This window comes from Bos indicus, chromosome 9 (assembly GCF_029378745.1).
Source record: "Bos indicus isolate NIAB-ARS_2022 breed Sahiwal x Tharparkar chromosome 9, NIAB-ARS_B.indTharparkar_mat_pri_1.0, whole genome shotgun sequence".
Taxonomy (NCBI): Eukaryota; Metazoa; Chordata; class Mammalia; order Artiodactyla; family Bovidae; genus Bos; species Bos indicus.
Window position 1 is genome coordinate 62,427,767 of NC_091768.1, and position 14,557 is coordinate 62,442,323.

Sequence of the window (14,557 nt, forward strand, 5' to 3'; positions counted from 1 at the left end):
GGTTTCCAGGGCAGAACTGTGGTCTCCAAGATCATGGCCCCAGGTCCCTCTGACTGCTACCCGCAGATCCTTATCTTTCCCAGGATAAGAGAGGCACACACATCCTAGCTGCTGGCAGCCTTTTTGGTCACATGCAGAGAGGACTTGTTTGTCTCCAGTGTGCTGGACAGTGTGCTGAATGAGTGAGTTCTGAGAGCTGCACAGGCTACATCTTGAAGATGGGCCCTCACTCATCTCTCTACTCTAGGCTGGCCCCCCTGACACTGGGGTTCCACCCAACCCACAACAGTCTACCTCCCTGATAATAATGATAGTCAATATTTCTGAAGGGTTTTCCATTCCAGGTGCTTTATATGGGCTTCTCTGGTGGCTCAGCTGGTAAAGAATCTGCCTGTCAATGCAAGAGACACAAGAGACAAGGGTTTGATCCTTGGGTCAGGAAGATCCCCTGGAGAAGGATTCTTGCCTGGAGTCCACTCCAGTATTTTTACCTGGAAGATTCTATGGACAGAGGAGCCTGGTGGGCTCTAGTCCACGAGGTCACAAAGAGTTAGACACGACTGAGCACACACACAGCTCATTTATCTTCACATCAACCCTGAGAGTTAAATACTATTAACAACCCCGTTTTACAGATGAGGAAAACGAAGCACAGACGGGTTAAGTGACATGTCAAGGTCACGCAGCCAGTAAACAGTGGCCAGGATTTTAACCTAGGCATCAGAGAGTCCTTTGTGTAGCTGATAAAAGTTTAGATGCTGTCCTCAGAAAAATGCAGAGGTTCACAATTCCATGTAGTTTCAGGGTTTCCCCTTGAGGAGTCCTCCTATTATAGATCACTCACTTCATACTGCAGAGCTCCGAAAAGTCAGATGTCCTCAGGGGCCTGGCAGGGAATGCTGGTGAGCGCAGGGCCTGAGTGGGAGAAAGGACAGTGGGCCCTGGATGGTGCATGAACTCCTCCCAGAGCATCTGAGAACAAACCAACCAACTAAGAAAATCCCCTGTACTGGACCAAGAACACTCACTTGGGGGTCAAACAAGGACATGGCCATCAGTTGGCAGTTTCTGCTAGAACTCAAGTTCTTATTTGCTTATCAGCCAACAGGTATGTTTGGTGCTCCTAAAATTTGCAAAACCTACTCTTCCAGCTCAGGGCGGTCTGCAGCTGATTCCAATCAGACGTTGCAGTTACAGGGCCCAGAGCTGTTTTCTGTTACCCGGCCCCCCACTACTCCTCAAGGCACCCGGAGCCCCAGTCACCTCCCACTTGGGCTTCTGATGGTCCAGGGATGTTCTGGGGGTGCGGGTGTCCAGGCTGGGGGAATCAGAATGTGTCACTCCTGAGCACCGGCCTGAGGATGGAGGGGGAGTGGCTTCAAAGACGCTGGGTTTAGGCAGTGACACTTCCCAGCTTCCACGTGGCTCCAGGACACTGGAAGATGCCCCCTGTGGCTGAGCAGTGCTTACTTTCTGTCTTCCTGGGCTCTTCAGCCCAGTCTTCTTTCAGTTCTCCTGATCTCTCTTGTTTTTGTTCTTCCCACACCCACCCTAAAGAGATGAGAATTACTTTTTCTAGTCCTGGGAAAACTGCCCTCTCTCAATATTGCTATTATGTTTTCTGTATTCTGAATATTCCAGCCTCAAAGCACCTAGCAGAGTTTCCCTAGTAGGTTTCAGCTTTGACAAAAGCTAGTCCCTATTTCCGGAGAAGGCAATGGCACCCCACTCCAGTACTCTTGCCTGAAAAATCCCATGGACGGAGGAGCCTGGTAGGCTGCAGTCCATGGGGTCGCTAGGAGTTGGACACAACTTCACTTTCACTTTTCACTTTCATGCATTGGCGAAGGAAATGGCAACCCACTCCAGTATTCTTGCCTGGAGAATCCCAGGGATGGGGGAGCCTGGTGGGGCTGCTGTCTATGGGGTCGCACAGAGTCGGACACGACTGAAGTGACTTAGCAGCAGCAGCAGTCCCTATTTCTGCTTTTCCATTTGGTAGTGTCCCTCCCCTGAAGCCATGAATCACAATTACCTACTTAAATGGAGAGGGGAGGAAAGGAAGGTTAGAAATATTGGGGGAAAAAAGTTTCCATTAATATTAAAAAATATTATCCTACCACATACTTTACATCTTAAGACCTCTTTATGCTCTTGATGGCCCCCAAAAAGTGGGCTATCCACTACATACTGATGTTTATGTGGGCTATCCAGTACATACTGATGTTTAATACATTCAAAATTAAGATGGATAAATGTGTATTTAGTTATTCACGTAAAAAGAACAATAAACCTACTACACATTAACATCAGTCACGTTTTTTTTTAATTTAAAATAGCTGTATTCCCGTGGCAGATTCATGTTGATGTATGGCAAAACCAATACAATATTGTAATTAGCCTCCAATTAAAATAAATAAATTTAAATTAAAAAAATAAAACAGCTGTATTAAAAGGAACAAAACTCAATCATTTGTAGTGATGTGGATGAACCCAGGGTCTGTCATATAGAGTGAGTTAAGTCAGAAAAAAAAAAAAAAAACGTTGTACAATAATGCATATATATGGAATCTAGAAAGACGGTACTGATGAACCTGTTTGCAGGCAGGAATAGAAATGGAGATATAGAGAACAGAACTGTGGACACAGAGCAGGGACAGGGGAAGGAGAGGGTGGGACAAACTGAGAGAGGGGCATTGACAAATATACAGTACTACGTGCAAAATAGTGGGGAGCTGCTGTATAGCACAGAGGCTCACCTTGGTGCTCTGCCATGACCTAGAGGGGTGGGATATTGGAAGGTGGGAGGGAGATCCAAGAGGGAGGGATGTGTGTATATATATAACTAATTCACCGTGTAGTACAGAAGAAAATAACACAACATTGTAAAGTAAGTTACTCCAATTTAAAACAATAAAAAAAAAACAAACAATAAAAATATGTATGGCTGAGTTCCTTTGCTGTTTACATGAAACTACCACAACATTGTTAATTGGCTGTGTGTGTTAGTCACTCAGTCATGTTCGACTCTTTGCGACCCTATAGATTGTGGCCTGCCAGGCTCCTCTGTCCATGGGATTCTCCAGGCAAGAGTACTGGAGTGGGTTGCCATGTCATCCAATACAAAATAAAGTTTAAAAGTTACAAAACAAAAACAAAAAATAGCTGTGTTTTCTAAAACAAGCCAACAAGTTAAAAAGATTTCATGAAAAGAATGACATTGTTTTATGTTTTTGTTCGTCCTTTTAATGTTTGGCTTAATCGAAGGTAGCTGGAGTCTCCTATCTACTTCTACATTGAATCTGTCGTGATAGCACATGCCATGCAGCCTCAGGAAAAACTTCCTAGTACACTTGTGAGAGAACAAGAGCAAAAGAGATAAACAGCATCTTAGTATTACAATGAAAATACCCAGAGGAGGACCTTATGGAGGACCAGCAGCAAGGCGCATACAATGAGAACAGCTGGTTTTATCATGAAATACAATCAGAGGGCTCTGAGTCACAGTCCTAGGAGGAAGCAAGCACGATTGCCATCTAAGGGAGGCAGTGTACCTAACAGGTAAGGGCACTCACTAGTTTTGGATGCAGACACTTCTACGTTGAAATCCCAATAGTCACCTTCCTATAGAATAGCCTTCGGAAGTTTACTGAACTTTTCAGAACCTCAGATCTCCTACCTATAAATGGAGAACAATTATACCTTCTTCCCAGGTTGTTGAAAGATATGGAAGTATTTGTCAAACTTCATTCACCATAACTTTTGCTAAGTCCATGTAAGAACTATATCCTCTCTGTATTTTTCTAAAGCTCACTTCTGAAACTTAAATACATTTTGAAAGAAAATTTTACATCTTTATCGTCAATGGAGAATGACTCGCCGTAAATCGAAGGTGTAGTGGAAATAAAAAAGATCTTGTTTCCAGAGAAGGTGTTCAGCTCAGTCCTGCTCTCCTTTTGGAACAAAAAGAAATAAGCCAGTGTGAGAAAGTCATATAAGACTTGTACCAAAGAGACTTGCCCAGATGTGATCAGAAGAACTCACAGGCTTGAAGAAGGAAGAGTTTCTCATTATGGGATGCAGCTTGACTTCTGCCTTGCCCATGCACTAAGTCACCTCCCCTACTACCTAAGCCGTATCCTCCAGCACCCTGCCCTCAGGACACACTGAGATCATGCATGGAAAGCATTTAACTCAATGCCTGGGACCTGGGAGGGACTCTGCATTGCAGCTTTTGTTGTCTTTTCTAATGTTTCCTTTTTTTCCCCTCATGAGTTAAATGACTCACATAAATTCATATTTAGTGGAGGACTATGACTACGACACCTGTGTTGCATCCCTCTGTGGCTCAGAGCGTGGACTCTGAAACTAGGCTCTGCTTTAGAGCTGTGTGACCTTGAGCAAGGGACTCAACCTCTCTGAACCTCAGTGTTCTCAACAGTTATACGGTGATACGATAGCACCTAATTCACAAGGTAAGAGCAAACTAGCTAATACTTGTAAAGTACACAGGACATGCCTGGCAGGTAGCCAATGCTATACACATATGATCTAATACTAATAACATTCTTTCTTTTTCATGAGCTGGGCTTGACGGTAGTCATTAACACACAGGTTACTATGGAGAGGTTTTTCTCAAACTCTGAGATGAAGGACCAGGTTTTCCCTTCTAATCTAGGTGGATCAGTACATTTGGAAATAGAAGAAAAACTGAATTAATAGAAAAAAGAAATAAAAAAGAGAAAATATATAACACAAGCCTATATATTTTATTAGAGTCAACAGGCATATATATTACAATTGACATAATCAAAGAACAAAACACAGGAAAAAAATCACAAAAATGTGTCTGCTGTTCACTGCACACCTGAGTACAGGCAATTAATAGTTGAGCTTCAGTACTTTTTTGTCATTCCACAGTTGTGGTGAAACAAAAATTAGGAGGAAAATGGCAATTCTCCATGGTAAATGCTTATATGGGTACTTGAAACAAGCATTTTATATATTAATATTTAAAGTTTTTCATGTGGTAGGTGAGCTTGCTTTTTGCTCACTAATTTATTTAGTCTAGATTGAGTAGATGAAAGCACTACAAAGAGGGGATCATGTATATTTAAACAGTTTCTTCCTATTATCTTTTGCCCATGCTTTGAGGTATTCAGGATCTTATTTCCCTGAGTAGGGATCAAATCCATGCCCCCTGCAGCAGAAGCCTGGAGTCCCAACCACTGGACCACCAGAGAAGTCCCTCTATGTTTTAATAACATTCAGAGTAGAGAGACCAGTCTTACAGAGGTAGGTTCATGAGAAAGGAAAAATAAAGCCATTTCTGCAAGCTCTGGATGTTCATTTTCTACTTTTGTCTAAAACGAAATCCATGGTATTGTATATTCAACATTCACTTTCAATCCTTCATCAGTAGTCAATTCCAAAACCGATCTTATAAAGTTAAAAGATCAGTTTTAAATTTAAATTATCTTTGATAACCTAGTGAACAAGATGGATTCTGGAATTTATACACTTTGGGATGACAGTGGACACACTAAACTTAAAATCTCCCACATGTTGGGATGGCTCATAGGAAGACTGTGTCACATGTGACAGCCATTCCAGTGCAATGCCTGAACTAGACCTTGTGTCTTAGTTTGTTCAGCTGCTATAACAAAATACCATAAGCTGGGTGGGTTAAAAACAACAAACATTTCTCACAGTTCTGGAGGTTGGGAAGTCCAAAATCAAGACATCAGTAGAGTGTTTGCTTCTATTTCATAGACAGTACCTTCTCTCTGTGTCCTCACACAGTAGGAGAGGCAAGGGAGCTCTTTGGGGCTTATAAGGATACTAATTCCATTCCCAAGGGCTCCGCCCTCATGACCTAACCAGCTCCCAGAGGAATGCCTCCAAAGACCATTACATTGGGAATTAGGTTTTAACATATGAATTTTGGGTGAGGAGGGGGGAGCATAAACATTCAATCTATAGCACCCTGTTCAATGAGACTGGATCCTCTGGCGAGGCTGTGCATGATGTAACAATGTCAAATTGCTCTAAAAGTTTCTAAACCATTGTCTATGTCTACACTTATCCTGCTGTGGCTGGGAAAAAACCCACAGACCACACTTAGAGTAGCAGTGATAAGGAACCCAGCTCTAGAATGGTGAGTTACCTAATTTTAGAAGAAATATTGTTGGATGGCAGATAATGCTTCAGCTTTTTATTTTTTTTTTTTTGAGATCATTTCCACTTTTGAAGAAAGTAGCTGTCTCCTACTCGTCCACTTGCATTTCACGTGCTAAAACTTCTTTAGAGGAACACTCAAGCCATGAAAGTAATGTTATAAAATTTATAAAGGAAGGAAAACTGGAGCAGAATTAGCCATTTCCTCTCAAACTGCAAGCCACAGCCTTCGCTCCCAGTCACAGATTTGGGAAAAAACTGTCCACACACAGCTACGAGTGAGCTTCAGGAAGGCTAGGACCACTTAGTTTTTACCTGAAACTGGAGCAGCTGGCACTGAGATGGGCATATGGAAATCATTCAATAAAGGTGTGAGTGAGTGGATTCTCAGAAGCTTAGCGGTCTTACATCTCTGCTGGAGTGCTATAGGTTAGTTACTGAGGAAAGAACAGTTTAGCAGCATGGAAGATGCATGCACCTCTTCTTTTTCTTCTTACTCCTTTCCTGAGTTACGATCTCTTAAAAAGCAAACACAGCTTTCAGTTGTGTTGTCTCTACTGAAAATCATTCTGAACTCCACTCTTTCATGAGCAGAAAGACATCTAGATCCAAGAATTCTCATTGATCCAGGTGAGCATTTTTAGATTGCCTGGACCTCCTCCTCTTATTCTTTTCTACCACAGGGGGCCATGTCTCCATTATCTCAGTATCACTGTGGCTTCATGGAGGGTCTGGTGTACACCTGAGGACCATGGTGTAGTGTTTTTAACACATCTGCTAGGGAGAGGCTAAGTGAACTAGAGGAGAGCTTCTCAAGTGTAAAAAGTGTCCATGAATCACCTGGGGGAGCTTTGTTACAATGCAGATTTTTATGCAGTTGTACCCGGGTCTCCCACATTCCATGCAGATGCTTTACCCTCTGAGCCACCAGACAGATACCTAAATATCAGACCTAAATAATATTAACCACATCTTTTACTTAATTTGCTAACAGGCAGCTAAATAGAAATTCAGGCTCCTTTCATTCCTCCTGATTGCTTGCTATGTAAGATGTGGCCCAACGATGAGAAAGTTTGGCGTCACCTGGGTGCACACCTACCCAGCTGACGCCAAACTGTCTGCTAGCTCCAGGTGTGCACCCAGCTGACACCAAACTGTCTCATTGTTGGGCCACATCTTACATAGCAAGCAATCAGGAGGAATGAAAGGAACCTGAATATCTATTTAGCTGCCTGTTAGCAAATTAAGTAAAAGATGTGGTTAATATTATTTAGGCCTGATATTTAGGTATCTGTCTGGTGGCTCAGAGGGTAAAGCATCTGCGTGGAATGTGGGAGACCCAGGTTTGATCCCTGGGTGGGGAAGATCCCCTAGAGGAGGAAATGGCAACCCAGTCCAGTATTCTTGCCTGGAGAATCCCATGGACGGAGGAGTCTGCTAGGTTACAGTCAAGGGGGTTGCAAAGAGTCGGAAACGACTGAGCGACTTTACTTTCACTTCACTTTTGGTATCTGTAGCTAGCTGTTGTGAAGACAGGATGAAAGATCTTAAGGAAGAAAAATAAGTCACATGGACTATGTGTGACTCCTTAACACTTTCTGGATCTCACCATTGCCTCAGAACAGAAATGTGATCCCACAATATCATCTCTCAAAGCTTGGTACTCAAGGATCAGATTCCATGGGGAAACAAAACACAACAGTCATAGGATACATTTTATGGTGTCATCTGGAACGCTTGCTTACACTGTCCTTAAAAACAACACTTTTTTTGATTGACCACTTGCTGCTTATTTCCATTATGATGCTTTGTAAAATTTAAATTAATCCATCTCTTTCTCTCCAGGTTTCTTCACTGCCCAAGTCAACATTGTGGAGTGCAAGGCCACACCTTTGGGATCTTACACACCTGGTTGATGGTCCCAACTCTGACCCATTTAAGACTGTGATTTTAGGCATGAGCCAGGGCTTCTCAGGTGACACTAGTGGTAAAGAACCCGCTTGCCCATGCAGAAGAGGCATGAGACCTCGGCTCAATCCCTGAATTGGGAAGGTCCCCTGGAGGAGGGGATGGCAACCTACTCCAGTATTCTTGCCTGGAGAATCCCATGGACAGAGGGCCTGGTGGGCTACAGTCCATGGTGTCCACACAGCTGTACATGACTAAAGCGACTTAGCACACATGTGCAGGTTCACGAGCCAAATGGGGTTAACATTACTCCCTTGGATTTTTATTTAGAATGAACTGAGAAAGCACATGGCCATGGGGATGGGGTGGGGGTCCCTGAAAACAATAATTGTATTCCTCCCAGTATTGCCGACCAAGGCTCTAACTCACCTATCTAAATGAGATCACAGTGAGGCACACCCTGTAACCCAATGATACCAATTAAGAACCTAGATCTTGCCTAGTTTCCTCCTAGTGGCATAGCATGGAAGAGAGGGGAGAGGTGGTCTCAGAAACTAGACCCCAGAAGCTGTGACAGGCCTCTGCAGAATAATAATAAGATACTCTCTATATTCTTTTACTACTTTCGGTTTGGGAAAATTTTGGAGTTTGCCTTAGTATGATGACAACAACCATCACTCACTATGGGTTTACTGTGTACTATGTACAATTACGGGCCTTTAATTTTCAGATTGATGATCATTGAGATGATGTTATTTCCATAAACTTATATTTTAGTTTTCAAAAAATTATGATAAAGGGAATTCTTGTAAAAGTATCTTCAGATAAGCATACAGAGTAGGAAGTAAGTTTCTTTGAGGCTTCCCTGGTGGCTCAGATGGTAAAGAATCTGCCTGAAAGGCAGGAGACCTCAGTTCGATCCCTGGGTTGGGAAGATCCCCTACAGAAGGGAATGGCAACCCACTGCAGTATTCTTGCCTGGAGAATTCCATGGACAGAGAAGCCAGGTGGGGACAGTCCACAGGGTTGCAGAGAGTCCGACACGACTGAGCCACTTTCACTTTCAAGCTTCTTTGAGGGTGGGAACCGTGTCTTGTTCATCTGGTTGCCACAGACCCTCTCCATGTTCTACTGCTCAGAGGCAAATCCTGTTAAGAATGCAGACTACCTCCTTTCAGATAGAGACGATTTCTTGGACTAATCAGACCACAAAGAATAAATGTGGGATGTGACTTCTGGATGAAATCTAGCACTTTCTTGGTCATCCAATGAAGCCCTTGACAGAGGCCAGGAGGGTTGTAAGTGACCAGTCATTGGCCCAGGTTGGTGCTTGTTATCAGGGTGTGGGGGTGGAAAAGCTTCTCCTAGGGGGAAGAGCAGGGCCTGTTTCTTCATTTCCTTCACACCACACACCTGAGTGTCCCTTATATCAGTGGGCTCACAGAGGGAACCCAAAATACTAGGGAAGTGTAGGCATCATCTCATTCTCTTGAAAAGCCACATCAGGGAAGGTTCACGGTGGCATCATGGAAGCCCAAGAAAACAGACACAAGAGGGCACGGGAGCCCGACGGGGACAGTGACAGCACCTCTGAGTCAGGCTTGGAGTCAAGCAAGACAGAAGAACTGACACCTACAGGAGAAGGTGTGAAGGAACGCTAAAACTAAACGACCAGGTGGGGCTAGGGACAGCCTGCAGGGGCTCCCGCATCGGGAAATGATGTTTTAAGCTTTTACTCTTCATCTCATGTTTATTCAATCTTTATTTTAAGCCTGACATTCTGCAATGACTAGAACATGCATTGTTCAAAGTATGTCACCTAAATTAACTTTCCAAAGACAACTAAAAGTTTTGATTTTCTTAATCTTAGATGTTATCAATGAAACATTTTCTAATATCATATTAGTGACAGTTTTTGAGCTGTACACTAAGCGCAGTTTATTGATGACTTTGGAGTCCTGGTCTTATATAGGGTCGCCAGATGAAATAAATACTGGATACTCAGTAAAATTTGTATTCCAGATAAACACATGCAATATGTGAGACAAACTTGTACTAACAAATTGTACCTTGCTTATTTGAAATTCAAATTGAACTGGGCATCTTATATTTTTATTTGTTCAATCTGGCAACCCTACCCTTATTATATGGTGACGTAATAATACAGCAATTCCTCAGGTGTCATTGAGCTCAAGGTGTCATTGAGTTTCAAGGCTCAAGGCTGTAGGCTCAAGGCTGTAATGCTTTTTGAATTTTGCAGTTATTTTTTACTGTCTCTCTTTGCTATCCAATGATTGCATTACTTGTAGTTGGCACATAGCATCTTCAATTCCCTTTCCCCTCTTCTAAATGGTTTGGACTAAGAAATAAAGTCCTTAGACATGATTGGCTTCTCTGTAAATAGTTTCTATAAGGCTACAGGTCCTTGAGAGCACAAACCTGAGAAAAATATGCAAAAAAAATTTTAAAGGACTTTGTAAAAGCTTATTTTGACTGTCCAGAGATTCTTCTGTGGTTTCTCTTGAAGTCCCTCAGGATAAATGAGTAATGAATCATCTTACTTCCTGGAGTGCAGTGTTCTTTTTATTTTTTTAATTGGAGTATAACTGCTTTACAATGTTGCATTAATTTCTGCATTGTTCTTGATAAAGTACTATACAAGTCGAAACCAGCCTCTGATGTAGAGGAGGTTAAAGTTAAATATTAGAGATTTTGCAGTTGCCTATACAACAGAATTTTGGAAGTTGCTCCTGAATATATTTAGGAAGAGTCAGACACGCTGATTTGGCTTGAGAAAGTCACTGGTAACTATACCTTGAGGCTGGGGACTAGAATAGGTGACCTCTAGAAACCACGTATATGTGCATGATTTTGGTAACACTATGGTCTATCAAATCAAATCAAAAGGTCAAAATAATGACCACAACCAAAATAATGAAAAGTTAATACTGGTCAGCATCATATCTACAATGGAAAAGAATATGTGAGTAAGTATAATAGTATGCCAAACATGGTGCTTAGAAGAGACTCCAGCCAGCCTACAAGATGTTATATGGAAGCAATTACAATTTCTATTCTTCCCTACTGCACTCATTTACACAATGATTAAACATTTCTTCGGCCCTAGGCAATGCTTGTTCTGAATATAGATTTGAAGTGACTTCTGAATTAGAGCTGCTAGTCTTAATGCTGAACCATATGATTACTCAAACTCAATATGCAAAGTCAGCAAACACCTCTCCCCACTTAACATATTTGCACTTGCCTTCATTTGACATCAGAAAAAAATTGAAACATGTATATTATCATATGTGAAGCGAATCGCCAGTCCAGGTTCGATGCATGATACAGGATGCTCGGGGCTGGTGCACTGGGATGACCCAGAGGGATGGTATGGGGAGGGAGGTGGGAGGGGGGTTCAGGATGGAGAACACATGTACACCCGTGGCAGATTCATGTCAGTGTATGGCAAAACCAATACAATATTGTAAAGTTAAAAAAAAAAAGAAAATGATTTATGGTACAAGATGATCTTCAGGCTCAAGATGATGAGATATTTTGTCATCCAGTGATGTATACTTTTACTGACTTTAGAGAAAGAATGACTCATCAGAATCAGATCCTGGGTAGTATTTTGGGAGTAGTTAGGAGAAGGCAATGGCATCCCACTCCAGTACTCTTGCCTGGAAAATCCCATGGACGGAGGAGCCTGGTAGGCTGCAGTCCATGGGGTCGCTAGGAGTCGGACACGACTGAGCGACTTCCTTTCACTTTTCACTTTCATGCATTGGAGAAGGAAATGGCAACCCACTCCAGTGTTCTTGCCTGGAGAATCCCAGGGCCGGGGGAGCCCAGTGGGCTGCCGTCTATGGGGTCGCACAGAGTCCGACACGACTGAAGCGACTTAGCAGCAGCAGCAGCAGCAGCAGCAGCAGGAAAGTCTAATACCAGGCAAAGACCAGCATCTTGGTAAAGCAGTTTGATTTTCTCCAGAGGCTTCTGCTGCTGTTGCTAAGTTGCTTCAGTCGTGTCTGACTCTGTGCGACCCCATAGACGATAGCCCACCAGGCTCCCCCGTCCCTGGGATTCTCCAGGCAAGAGCACTGGAATGGGTTGCCATTTCCTTCTCCAATGCATAAAAGTGAGAAGTGAAAGTGAGGTCGCTCAGTCTTATCCGACTCAAGCGACCCCATGGACTGCAGCCCACCAGGGTCCTCCATCCATGGGATTTTCCAGGCAAGAGTACTGGAGTGGGGTGTGAGATAGTACCAATCAGAAAATACTTGCTAGATTGTTGCAAAACTATTCTAAATATTTCAAGCCTTTAAAACTTGTTATAGGCCTTGTGGGGCTTCCCTGGTGGCTCAGACGGTAAAGAATCTGCCTGTAATGCAGGAGACTTGTAGTTGCCGCAAGAGAATTCTGGCCTGTGTGGGTCACTGAAGCCTTTAGCTGTACTGTATATTTAGGTTCACGTGGCCTGATTCAACTTATTAATGCATTAAATATAATTCTCTTTGCCTGTTGATTAACAAAATAAAAATTCATTTTTAAATTTGTTAAGACTTAAGGCCATGTTAAGACTTACAGCCTTTCAAGTTTTTTTTTTTTTAGTGTAAGAAATTTGTTTAGGTTTTTTTTTTTCCCTCCTTCAACAGTTTTCTTCTACCCTAAAAAGGTTGCTGTAATATTTTCATAGGTATCTATCTTAAGGAATAAGTATAATGTGGATTACTGGGTGGATAAGGTGATTTAAAAATGTTTGAGAAACAGTCAACGAGTATTTGAAGTGTGCAAAGTACTAAGCTATTGGCCAGGAGCTAATCCAGTGGTGGGAGAGGCAGAGTCATGAGCAAAGAATTAACAGTACTACAATGGGGAGGGTAATAATGAAGATAAGTGTCTCTTTTTCTATGAATCTATAAAACGAATTCAGACTAGATGTGCTTGGGGAAGGTTTCCTATAGAAGACAATGCCTAGGTTGAGTGTTACAGTAGTTAGGCAAAAGGTATGGAAGAGAACCTGAGCAAAGACACAGAGGTGAACTGGTAAAGTTCCCCTTCTTCCTCTAAGCTGAACAGGTTCCTTAGTCACTGGTAGAAGGAGAGGCTGCCCCAGCCCGCCCACTGTTTTAATCCTAACAGAGAGCCTTTAGCAGATATGCAGTGCAGTGGTGATTACAAGGGTAGTTATTATGACTAAAATGTCAAGTTTACCAGATAATCCCTGCCACCTTTACACACAACTCTTTCCTCCTTTCCCGGCAATCATCCTAACTCAAATAAACACAAGCCTCTTTATTAGTTTTCTAATAACAGAGTACCACAAAGTGGGTGGCTTAAACAACACAGTTTTCGGTTTTATTGTCTCATTGTCTGGAGACTAGAACGCCAAGGTCAAGATTATCAGCAGGGCTAGTTCCTTCCAAGGGCTATGAGGAAGGATCTGTTCCATGCCGCTCCCCTAGCTTCTGATGATTTGCTGGCAATCTTTGGCTTTCTTTGGTTTGTAGATGCATCATCTAGGTTGCTGCCTTCATGTGCACATGGTGTTCTGCCTATCTGTGTCCAAATTTCCCCTTTTTACAGAAGGTACTAGTCATATTGGATTAGGGACCCACCCTATTCCAGTATGACATCATCTTAACTAATTATATCTGAAATGATCCTATTTCCAAATACCTTACATACCAAGATACTTGGAATTAGGACTACATATACATTTTGAGGAGACACAATTCAACTCCTAACACTCCTTTTCCAATTTAAGTTCTATAATTTCAGGTTAAATCTTAATTTCAGAAAATATTTACCAGGATATAAATGTTTTGTTGCTTGTTTTCCATAGGTTAACGTACCTTTTTCTACTCATTTACATAAAATATGTATATTGTGTTATTTTGACCATATCATAGATTCCATGGAGTGTTTAGAATTTAGTAAAAATGTATCTATTAGATGTCATAGTTCAGCTGCTGTTGCATTAAATGTTGATCTTTTCTCAAAGATTATTTTCCAAACAGTATGTTAAAATTAGCACAGCTTAGTTGTTAACACAGAGTGATGACTGCTGATCTTTGAGGAGTTGAACAGTTTGTAAAACAAGAATAAATGTATTAAACTATTGTCCAAAAATGGTGTAAAGAATAATACACAAAATGGTACATCTTTTAGTTAATAAATAACAAGAATAAATAAGCATTGGAAGCCTATATTTTATACCTTTCACTAGATAATTATGGCATTCACATAGATAACTAGTTTTGTATTGGACTGGTTGGTGATAGCTTCCATATGCAAAGGACAAAGGATAGTTTTTCACATAAATCATTTTTTTTTTTTTTACTAATGCTGTATTTGACTTGCATTTTAGGTACCTGATTAGAAGTATCACTTTTATAAAAAAATTTTTTCTCTGCTTACAAAATGGGTCTAATATCTACTCTCTAGACTTTCCATTGTCTTTCGATTT